A 12,044-nucleotide genomic window follows, 5' to 3' on the forward strand; every position below is an offset into this window, starting at 1 on the left:
GTATCTATGAAGCCTTCTTCCAGGTCCCCCAGCCAGTGAGACATCAACATTTCTGCGTCTCTGTCCTGTGGTATCACCTTACGGGTCAAAGGGGCGGGTGCCTGTCAGGTGTGCGTCTAGGAATTCAGACGACATTTCACACAGCGCCAACTTTAAGAGTGGAGGTGGGAGGTGTCTACCCAGTTGAAGGTGAGACAAGAGGTAGAGGGGCCAGAACCAACGAGACAGAGGGGTGGGGTGAGGCTGCGGGTGGGGATAGAATGCGGGATGGCGGGAATGCGGGAATCCGTGGATGTGACAGGGGATAAGCCGACAGGGGAGAGGGACGACGGGGAGGGGAGGAGTCGGGGCGGAGTCGAGCGAGAGACAACAGAGAGAGAGGCACGACTCCTAACCTCGGCCATCCTGACGCTCTCTGGGGGTGGCCTCAAAGCCTGCTGTGGTGACCGCGGAAACTGGGCCCGAGTCTGAGGAAGGGGCTGTGCACTCCCCCCAGCGTCTATAAGGGCGCCACGTTATTTGTATCCCGCGCAGGGGGGCAGAAACCCGGCGCTCGGCGCGTCCTCCCGTCGCCTGGCAACCGCCACGCCCCCTAGGGAAACGGGGATGGGGAAGGGGCGGGGCCTCCGGGGCGGGCGCCTGGGGCGTTCCTTAGAGGCGTATGCAAATTACCCGGAGTGGGCGGGGCCAAGGCTGCGACGGGGCGGGGCCTCCGAGAGGCTGCGCGCAACCCCAAGGTGCGTGCCCGAGGCGCCCGGGGAGAAGGCAGGGGCAGATCCCGGAGGCCGCTAGGGCCAGCCAGTGGAAGTGTGGATCAAAGGCTTCGGGAAGGACCGGCAGCCCCCCTCTGCTCTCTGTGACATTCGGTCGCGAGGACAAGAAATCATCTCAGTTCAAGTCAATTCAACCCTAATGAAGCAGCTGCGGTACGCAAGACACGGAGGGGAAAGCAAAATAGAGAAAACACAGACCCTGCTTTCCAAAGGTTCAGTCACCAGTGGTGACAAGAATAGGGTACAGCGCTCGATGCACCCTAGGAAAACGAATGTGGAGCCACATTGTGAAAAGCTACCTTTCATCCGGGCCTCCGCTCCCAAGACCCTTTCTTCTCCCTCTCCCCCTCCTCCACCACCCCCTATAGACTTCAGGTACTGAAAGGTGGATTAAAAAACTTGGTTCATGAAACGTGCAAGACCCGGCTCTTGTTTTATCTTTTCCCTCTATCCTCATTCTTACTCTCACCCTTCCTCAGCCCCATAGTCATTCATGCTGCTGTGCATGGATATGGATTTTTGAAAAGTGTATATACCTTTTTATTGGTGTATTTTTAAATGTTTCATAAAGCTATTGGACTTTAGGAATCATCTCATTCTCTTCTTTTTTTCACTCAATATTCTTTTTCTGCATCTGTCCTTCTGTGGTTGGTGTTGCAATCCTAGTTCATCACTTCTGATTGCTGCATAGCCTTCCATATTGGACATCCACCCAAGTGACTTCATTTCCCAAATGGATACCAAGGCTACCACCACCTCTCCAATACCACAAACAATGCAGTGATAATCATCCTTGGGCATGGTCTTTTATGGACCAACGTGCAATTCCAAGGAAATATATGCCTAGGAATGAGATTGGTGAAGTTGCAGGGGATGCACAGGGCCATCACATTGGGTTATGCAATTTGTCCAGTACAAAGACATCCAGCCAAGGGACCTGTGGGGGCTGGAACTCAGCCCCTACTCTATCCTGTGCCATGTGCCCTGCTGAAGGAAGATGTGCCCTTTTCTTCCCACAAAAGCTCTATTCTTTGGACAAGTCATGAAACTAGAAGAAGGCTATAACCACCCAGAGGATATGCCTTTTTCAAATTCATCTGCCCAGTGGTGGACACTATTTTCCAATGTACTCACCTTCACCAAGTACTGCTAGATTGCACACCAGAATTGCTGCACCATACTCTGCTCCACTGCATAATATAAGGGTTTCTGTCCTCCACTCCCATCCTTGCCAGCACATGGTAGTTTGTTTATTCATAAACACTCACATAGTGTTTACTAAGTACCAGATACTATTCTAAGTGCCTTGCAAATACTGACTCATCTAATTAGCCAATTTTATAAATTCTGTCAATTATCATGGAAGTAGTGTCAACGTATTTTTTTTACTTTGCATCACTCTGACTGCTAGTGAAATTGAATATTTCTTCATGTATCTATAAGCCATTTGGGGGTCCCCTTCTGTGAATTTTCTATTTATAGCCTTTGCCTATTTTTCAATTCCTTTTTTTCTTTTTGATTTGATTTACAAGAGGTCTTTGTAAAGTCTGGACATTAATCTGCTTTCAAAGACTAGAAACTTAGCTTGTAACATCCTCTGTAAGACAATAATCCTTCATTTTGTAGCCCGTCATCTTTTTTTCTTTTTTTTTTTTTAATTTTTTATATGCCTTTTCAAATGATTTAACAAGACATTCTCAACTCCAAGTTCAGGAGGGTCATAAAGGGATTCTCTATCATTTTCTTCCATTAGTTTCATAGTTTTATTTTTTAGCATTCAGTTCTTGAGTCCATTTGGAGTTCACTCTTACATATGGTGTGAGATAAGGAGCCAATTTTTTTTCTCAATGGAATGAGCACATTTTCAACATCTTGGTCCCCTAACATAGATGGGTCTGTTCTGAGCTCTCTGGTTTTCTCCTATGCCAGTACTACAAGGTTTTATTATGATGGTTTTATAGCCAGTCATCATGATTGAAGGGCAAGTCCCCCACCCCTATGTCTTCTGTCAAAACTGCACTGGCTTCTCATGAACTTCCATCACCCCATATAATTTTCAGGATGTTTTTCAAGTTCCTCATGAGAAATCTTAATTGGAACATTACTGAATTTATTAATTAACTTGGGGAAAATTCACATTTGTATAATTATATCTCCTTTGTGAACAGAAATTGTATATGTGGTAGACAAACATGTCATAATATGGTTGAGGCATAATGTGCATGGAGGTGATGGGAGAGGTGGCAGATGAAGCTGGAGAAGCAGTCTGCACCAAACTGCAAGCCAAGATAATAGAAATGAAGTAAACATAGGGCAGTGAACATGACTCAGACTGCTCTGTGTGTTTACAGGAGACCTGATCACATATGGAGACTATCAGGTTGTGGGACCACCGTGATCCAGAGAGACTCTATAACATTCTCTAAAGTACATAACAACAAAGAGAGACTTAGAGGGCCCTGACCACCCATATCTTGTGCTGGAGTCCATTGTGGTGCCACATATCTTCCCATTTCCCAAAAATCACCTGAAGGATTGTTTTACAAGTAGATGATCTGCCAGGGTGATAGAAATTCAATCCAGAAAACACTTTTTTAAAGCACTGGCTATATTGTTCATACAAGACTGGCCTCAGGAACCACAGAGTTAAGTAACGCAGAGTCACTGCCCTTTGCATTCACAATCTGGCTTTGGGAGAAAGAGAGAAAGGAAAATATGCAATTAATTCTAACACTATATGATGCCATCATCTAGAACATGGCATATCAACAGCAAGCACTATGGGTGCTCTGGCCATCTAGACACTGATACCTGAGAGCATTACTCAAAATATGGGGACAAAAGGACCAGAACCAAGGAAATCAGGGATCCACAGGAGGTGGAAAGGAACATGACGCATTCAACTCACAGGAAAGGGATGCAGGTGGACATCATCTTGGATGGATGAATGGATGAGAGGATGAGTGGTTGGACAAATTAATTTATGCTGATGTAAGAAAGCGCTTCATTTCCACTTTCCCAGATTACTGAGGCCCCTGCTCCCCTTTGTGGTTGTAATAAAAAGGAGCACTAGGTGGCATCATACTACCAAAAGTCCTTACCTTTTAAAGTCTCAAGGAGAAAACTCCCCCACCAAGACTGAGTCAGCTCCTAATCTTAGACAAGAGTGCTTCTAACAATTTCATTTCTCATAACATCCACTTAATTTATTTATTGAGCATCTACTATATGCTCATCCTATGCTGCATACTGTGGAGAATAAAAAAGGAGCTGAAGAAAGGATCTCCTCCTATGGGAACATAAGGAGAAGCAAAACATGTATGGCACCCCTCCCCTACACAAAAAAATTTTCAATACAGTCCAAGGCTGGATGGTGAGCACTGAAATGAGGATGTCGAAATATAATATCCAGTGTAATCTGGCCCCTTTGACTTTCTGGTGCCTTCTCCCACAGCTCACTTCTTACCCCAATGGCTTCATTCAATTCCTTGTGTATGTCACATTCTCTCCCACTACTTGGAGTTCACAGAGGCTGATCTTTCATCTGGTATGCTAACCCTCCCTCTTTACCTGGCTGACTCCCATCCACCCTTCCTTCAGATCTCATTTTCTCAAGATCATTTCTGACCAGCCCTCAACACCAGATTACTTTTACAAATACCATGTCTTCTACTTCTTGGACCCTCCAACAATGGGTAATTAATCATGTATTCATAGAAATGATTGCTTAAAATCTGTCTTCTCTAACAGACTATCGAACAATAAGAAGACAAGGATCATGTATACCTTGTTCAGCCCTATCTCTGCTGGTGTTATAGGCTGAACTATGTCCCCCTAAAATTCGTATGTTGAAGCCCTAACCCTCACCTACCTCAGAATGTAACTATATTTGGAGATGGGGCCCTTAAATAGGTGATTGGGTTAAAATAGACCATAAAGGTGAGCCTAAAACCATCAAAATTGTGTCCTTATAAAAAGAGGACATTTGGACGTACAAAGAGACACCAGAGATACACGTACACAGAGGAAAATAGAGTGAGAAGGGTATCTGCAAGCCAAGTAGAGAAGCTAAACCCAGTGACACCTTGATCTTGGCCTCCTTGCCTCTAGAACTGTGAGCAAATAAATTTCTTGTTGTTTAAGGCACCCAGTCAGTGGTATTTTATTATAGCAGCCCCAGGAAACTGATATAAATGGCCATCACTCCTCTCAGTTTATAACTATTAAGTAAATGTCTATTGAATGAGTTCTAAAATAAGGAAGAACAGTGAAGGATGGCATATTAGGAAAAGCTACATCGTAGACATGGCCCTTGAACTTGACCTTAAATGAGAAAATAGAAGGAATCCCAAGTATAGGAGGGACCATTGGGAATAGATACCAAGGCAAGAATGCAAAAATCCTGCTACAGGGAGGGTGGGGTCCGTCTCAGGGGCAAGTGGACACTAATGTTGATAAGAGAGTGTGGGTGAATGGTAGAGGTTTGGAGGAATAACAGAGAAGTGGCTGCAAATGCAAAGACCAGGGACAGCCAAGGACACACCCATTTGCACTGCCAGATAACTTGAATATATGATCATGAACTGTAATACCTCTGCAAAGCTCTTTGTTTAAACCTGAATATAGTGCCTTCTACCGACGGTATCCTCTTAGGATTTCTAAACTGTGTGTTGTGACTCGGTAATAAGCACAGCATTATATACATAGTGCTCAACTCCTCTCTAGCACCCATTGAGGATATAAAATGAAACTCCAGAAAAGCAGAAAGAAGAAAGAAACACTGTAGCCCTACATGGAAATTCCCAGCCTGCAATGCAAAGCAACTATGCCCTAAAGGAAACCTCCTCCTCTATGGGATCAGAAAGGTCCTGGAGGCAATTTGGAGGGAGTCTGAGCAGTCCACAATCCCCTTCTCTGAGACTAGTAACTCCCACCAGAAAATATGTTCCTCCTGGAAGCCAAACTGTTGTAGATAACCCTCTCTGGCTCCCTGGGGCCATGGCTGAAGAGGTTGGGGTGGAGATCTGACCCATGTGAGGCCAATTCCATTACTTTTCCTGGGGATTTATAATTGGGGTCAAGTTGCAAGCCACTCATTGCTGGGGCCTGGAACTGAGCATGCGAAAACGAGGAGAGGCAGAGAAAAAGGTAGGCTGCATAGAAGGAAGAAGGAAGCAAATGAATGTACAGGGGAAGCCACAGGCCCAAGAGAAGAGAGAGTGGGGGAAAGGGGCCTCCTTGGCTGTTGATGCCTCTTCAGGGCCTGGTAACAGTTCCTGGGGAGGCATGGCAACACCTGCACTCTGGAGCTTTGCCAGATACTACCTCCTAATAAATTCACCTCATTTGTTTAAGCTAGATGGAGTTAGTTTCCATTGCTTATACCCCTCCTGAAAACCCAAAAGCCTTGACCAACACAAATCCCGTTTATGCAGGCATTCTTGTGATGTTGCTTGAATTTAGTATCCATGAAATCTAAAAACTGTATTTGGGGCACCAAACAACAGCGTAGAAACTGCTCCAGTCATCATATCTAACATTTCTCCTCCAGGCTGTTGAGAAGATTAAAGGCCCACGTGTTACAGAAAATTGTTAGCATTTATCAGCCGACCCCCTGCTCACCTTAGATGACAGAACAGAGTCCCAGTTGGCTGGTGCTCTCCAAAACTGTGCGGGGCTATATTTTATTCCTTTAATCTGCTCCTTTCCCAGCCTGCTGCGGACCTAACTTAACAGAACATTTGTTGAACATTTGACATTAGTTCCCAAAGGGTCTCCATACAAACTCCCGCCTTGATACCAGCAGAGGCTATGAAGCTCAGGCAGATTTATCAGGAAGATTGAAAGATTGGCCATGAGGTGGAAGCAGTCGGCGATCTGCCACCACAGGCAATAATTTTTACCAAAAAGGGATGACAGTGTCACAACCACTCTGTCTTCCAGCCTGCCTTGCATTTTACTGGTTTAACAGCAACTGTGTTTCTCCCAGTCAGATTACTTTCGGGTATGACTGGCTCATTCAGTTGGTGCTTTTGCCAGAAAGGCCAGCTCAAGATTGCAGTTTGATGCCTTTCTAGAGTCAGTGAGGACGTACACAAACCAACTGGCTAACCAGATTAGTTAAAAAGACAGAGGCGCTCTACACAACCTGTTCCCAGTACAAATGAATAAATAAATTGAATAAATAAATGAGTGCACAAATGATTTTTTTAAAAATCAAAGCACAAATCCCTTTGATGATGACCCAATGCTCTTATGTCTGCTATTTCCAGAAAATGCCATATTTTCAAACACCTCTAGACTTAACATATGCTGGTCCCTTGTCAAGAATATCCTACATCTACCTTCTTTGCCCAGTTAGACTTTCAAAACTCAGTGCAGTGTCACCTCCTCCAGGAAGCCTTCCCTAGTTACGTATTCCTCCCCTATGTTGCTAGAAAACCTCTATTCACTACAATACACAATATTGTAGCCATGTGTTTATTTCTGTCTTTCCCACCAGATTAGAAGGTCCAGTTTTTTCTTTAAAATATATCTATGGTGCTGACCCGTAAGAGATACCCGAAATAGAAAGTTGTGTTTCAAAAAAAAAAAGAAAGAAAGTTGTGTTTCTTTTTTAAATTTATTTATGTATTTGACAGAGAGCACAAGCAGGCGGAGTGACAGGCAGAGAGAAAAGCAGACTCCCCACTGAGCAGAGAGCCCAATGTGGGCTCAATCCCAGGACCCTGAGATCATGACCCAAGTGGAAGGCAGATGCTTAACTGACTGAGCCACCCAGGTGCCCCTCAAAATAGAAAGTTTGATGAAGGAAGGAAAAAATGCAATTAGCTCATACTTTCAGGCACACAGCAGTTACTTTGGGGAGTGATTAATGACTAAGGGAAGTTAAAAGCTATTGGAATACAAACATTTGAGATTCTAAGATAGTTAACCAAAATCATCTCCAGGTACACACCAGGTCCCCCACCAGAAGTATTAAGGATTACAATAAAAATCCGTTTATCTCCTTCCTTTCCCTGTTTTGATACAAGTGCCAAAGTTTGAACCAAATCTTTTTTCTTACCCACAGGGCCAGATGCACAGTAGGTACTCAATAAAAGTTGACGACTCACTTTTCATAGCAGCAGATAGGCATCTATAAAATGAAAGTATTTGTTATGTTAAAGGAATAAACTCTCCTTTCTACCCTGTGGGTAGGTTTCTTTCTTTCCAATATCTGCTGCCAGATCTACTAAATAATTTCAGCAGCAGAAAATGACTGCTGAGCATCTACTGTGAACAGGTGTTCTCAGAGGCCACAATGGGAGGGAGGCAAAAACCTCGAGCTCCTCCTCCCACCCTCCAAGGAGCTTGAAACCCAATTGAAGCTGAGCAGGACTGTTCAAACCTCCAGGACAACAGAGACCAGTCTAAATTGACATTGTATTTTTAGAATCTAGCACCAGAGTCTGCCAACTTTTCCTGTGAAGAACCCGATTAAGAAATATCGTGGGCTTCATAGGCCACAGGGTCTCGGTATTCAACTCCGCTATTGTAGTGCAAAAGCAGCCACGGACAATACAGAAATGAATGGGCCTGGTTTTGATCCAGCAAAACTTTATTTACAGAAACAGGTGGCACTCCGGAGTTGGCCTGCCAGCCATAGTTTGCCAACTCCTGATTTAGCACAATGCCTGGCATGTAGTAGGTGCTCAAATATTTACTGAATTAGTGAATGAGTAAGTGAATGAATATGTGAATGACTGAAGGCAGGTTTTCCTAAGGTTAGAGCATGGTGATTTAAAGTCCCAGGGTACCATCTTTAGACATTAACTACACGGAGAGCGATGAATACTGACTAACCAGAAACAAGTTTGATAGAAATTATTTGACAGTTTTCCCCACTCCAAGTGCTGTGTGCGGTTGGAAATTTGACATTTATAAACCACTAACAGCTTTCATAATACAGATATGAACTAGAAAAGTGATTTAAAGAAGGATTTTGGGGGTACCTACCTGTGTGCTGAGTTGGTTAAGTGTCTGCCTTTGGCTCAGGTCATGATCCTGGGGTCCTAGAGTCAAGCCCCATGTCAGGCTCCCTGCTCAACGGGGAGTCTGCTTCTCCCTCTGTCCCTCCCCTTGCTCATGCTTGCGTGTGCTCTCTCTCTCTCCCTCTCTCTCTCTCTCTCTGAAATAAATAAAATCTATTTTTTTAAAGAAGCATTTTTGGGGGACTCCTAGCTGGCTCAGTCAGTGGGGCATACAACTCTTTATCTTGGTGTTGTGAGTTCGAGTCCCACACTGGGTGGAGAGATTACTTAAGATTAAAAATCTTTCTTTTTTTTTAAAGTAGGCTCCATGCCTAGCAGCCCAATATGGGGCTTCAACTCAACCCTGAGACCAAGACTTGAGCTGAGATCAAGAGTCAGATGCTTTACCAAATGAGTCACCCAGGCACCCCAGTAATAAAAATCTTCTAAAAAAAAAAACAAGAAAGCACTTTTTTCTCTTACTTTGGATCATGACTCATTAGTCAGTTGTAAACTGCATTTTTTTATTTTCAGGAAAGGGTAAGAGACCGGTAGAGAAAGAAGAAGGAATATACCAGAGTATCTCACATGCAGTAAGCATAAGGATTGTTTTTAAGGAATCTTTCAATTATAACAGACTTTTCTGTGTGAGTATATTGGGTTCTGAGGTAAAATGTAGTTTCACAAAAGTTTGAAAAACATTTTAACCATTGAAATCTCATTCTTGGGGAAATTCATTGTAGTTGTACATTTGGAGGGGGTTTACTTTAAACAGAAAGATACAGCATTGTAATTAAGGTCAAGATTCTTGAGCCAAAGTGCCTGCTTCAAATCCTGACTCTGGCACTTAATAGCTGGGTGACCTCAAGCAAATTACTTAGCCTCTCTGGGCCTCAGTTTCTCCATATATTAAATGGGACTGCTAATGATACCTTCTGTATGCAGTTATTATGAGAATTAATGAATTGTTAAAGTGCTTAAAGCAAAAGTATAACCACATCGTGTAAGTTTTCCCTATTGTCACTAAACAACAATGTGACCTTGAATATGTGACCTGGTTTCTCTGGGCTCCACTTTTGTTGGTAAATAATCTCTTACTTGCTGGTTCCAAAATCCCTAGGAGAGGGAGGAATTTCCAGCACAGACTTTGAGGAAAGAAATAGCCAAATGTAAATCATCTATCCTGTTCAAGTGACACATCTGAGGTCTCAGCAAAGTAGCCCGTTCCAGTGAAATGCTCTGCAAACCACCGTGTTATTATCTCTTAAAACTACACACAAAGGTGAATTCATGATGGCAAGAGATGGACTAAATCAAAGAAAATGCCCTATTTTTCTCATCCATCATTCTGTTCATGACTAGCATTGGCTTCCTGTTTCTCCCATCATCATGTATTCTATTCTACATATGGGGATAACCACAGCCGGGGTGAACAGGAAATCTGTCCTCATGTATGGGTTGGTTTTTTTAAATGTTCTTGACTGTGAAGCACAGTGTGAGGCTGCCCTGCAATTGGTCTGGTGTTGGTCACAAGTCACCTTTCACTGTAAAATTTGAAGTCACAGCTAACACCTGAGATTATAAAAAGAGTTCCATTTACCTTCACACACACACGCGCGTGCGCACACACACACACACACACAACAACCAAGCCAACAGAAAAATGAGTAGTTATAATCAACTATCTCCAAATGAAGAAATAAAAATGGCCAATAATCATGTTCCATTTAACCTCACTTATAATTAAAGAAATACACATCAACACATTGAGATACCTTTTTTACTTATAAAAGAAGCACACTAAAAAAAACAAAAATAAAAAATAAAAATAAAAGAAGCACACTAGGAGTACCTAGGTGGCCCCATTGGTTAACCATCTGACTCTGGATTTCAGCTCAGATTATGACCTCAGGTTGTAAGAGGGAGGCCTGCATGGAGCTCCAAGCTCAGCATGGAATCTGCTTGAGATTCTCTCCCTCTCTCTTTGCTCCCCCGCTCTTGTGTTCCCTTTCTCTAAAATAAATAAGTTAATAAAAGTTTATTTCCAAAAGAAGGAGAAGAAGAAGGAAGAAGAAGGAAGAAGGAGGAGAAGGAGGAGAAGGAGGAGAAGGAGAAGAAGAAGAAGAAGAAGAAGAAGAAGAAGAAGAAGAAGAAGAAGAAGAAGAAGAAGAAGAAGAAGAAGAAATAAAAAAGAAGCACATTAGTTGAAGTAAGGAAATAGCCTGTGCTGGAAAGGATGTGGGGAAACATAGTTCACATACCTTATCAATGGCAGTCTAAACTGAAAGCCTTGGAGGACGGGTTTTGCAATTATGTACATCACCTTTTACCAGACCCAAAAATATCAAAGGATTCAACCAAAGCAGCCACCTCTATACAGACTTCTCATTTAAGAAAAATAAATCCCCTATTTCTTTAATTCTCTAGTAGTCTCAAACACGTATGAAATTATAGTCAGGTATTCTATTACTTGCAACCAATCACACTCCAAATTGACAAAAAAAAAAAAAAAAAAGATGAAAGAAGACATCCTTATCCTGCACTAACTTGAACATGACGTTTCTAGTATTTCTTCATTAAGCAGGACACTGGTTTGGGGGCCAAATGTCACCTTTTATTTTTATCATGCTACAGAAGTTGTTTCTCTTTTTAAAGATTGTATTTATTTATTCATGAGAGACAGAGAGAGAGGCAGAGACATAGGCAGAGGGAGAAGCAGGCTCCCTGTGGGGAGTCTGATGTGGGCCTCACTCCCAAAACCCCAGGATCACGACCTGAGCCTATGACAGACATTCAACCACTGAGCCACCAAGGTGCCCAGAAGTGTTTAATTACATTTTGATATACTGCTGAAATTCTGTATCAATATTTTAGTTAGGATTTCTGAAGGAGTATTTGTAAATGAGATTAGTATGTCACTTTTCTTTATCCCCCCCTTTAACAATTTTATTTATTGGGACACCTGAGTGGCTCAGTATTTGGCTCAGATCATGATCCTGGGGTCAAGGATCAAGTCCTGCATCGGGCTCCCCACAGGGTGCCTGCTTCTGTGTGTGTGTATGTGTGTGTGTCATGAATAAATAAATAAAACCTTTTTTATTTTTATTATTTTTTTTAATAAAACCTTTTTTAAAATAAATATTTTATTTATTTATTTATTTATTTATTTATTTATTTATTTATTTAGAGGAGCAGGGGGAGGGGCAGAGCCCAACAATGTAGGGCTCCATCTCAGGCCCCTGAGATCATGACCTGAGCC

This window comes from Vulpes lagopus, chromosome 2 (genome assembly GCF_018345385.1).
Source record: "Vulpes lagopus strain Blue_001 chromosome 2, ASM1834538v1, whole genome shotgun sequence".
Taxonomy (NCBI): domain Eukaryota; kingdom Metazoa; phylum Chordata; class Mammalia; order Carnivora; family Canidae; genus Vulpes; species Vulpes lagopus.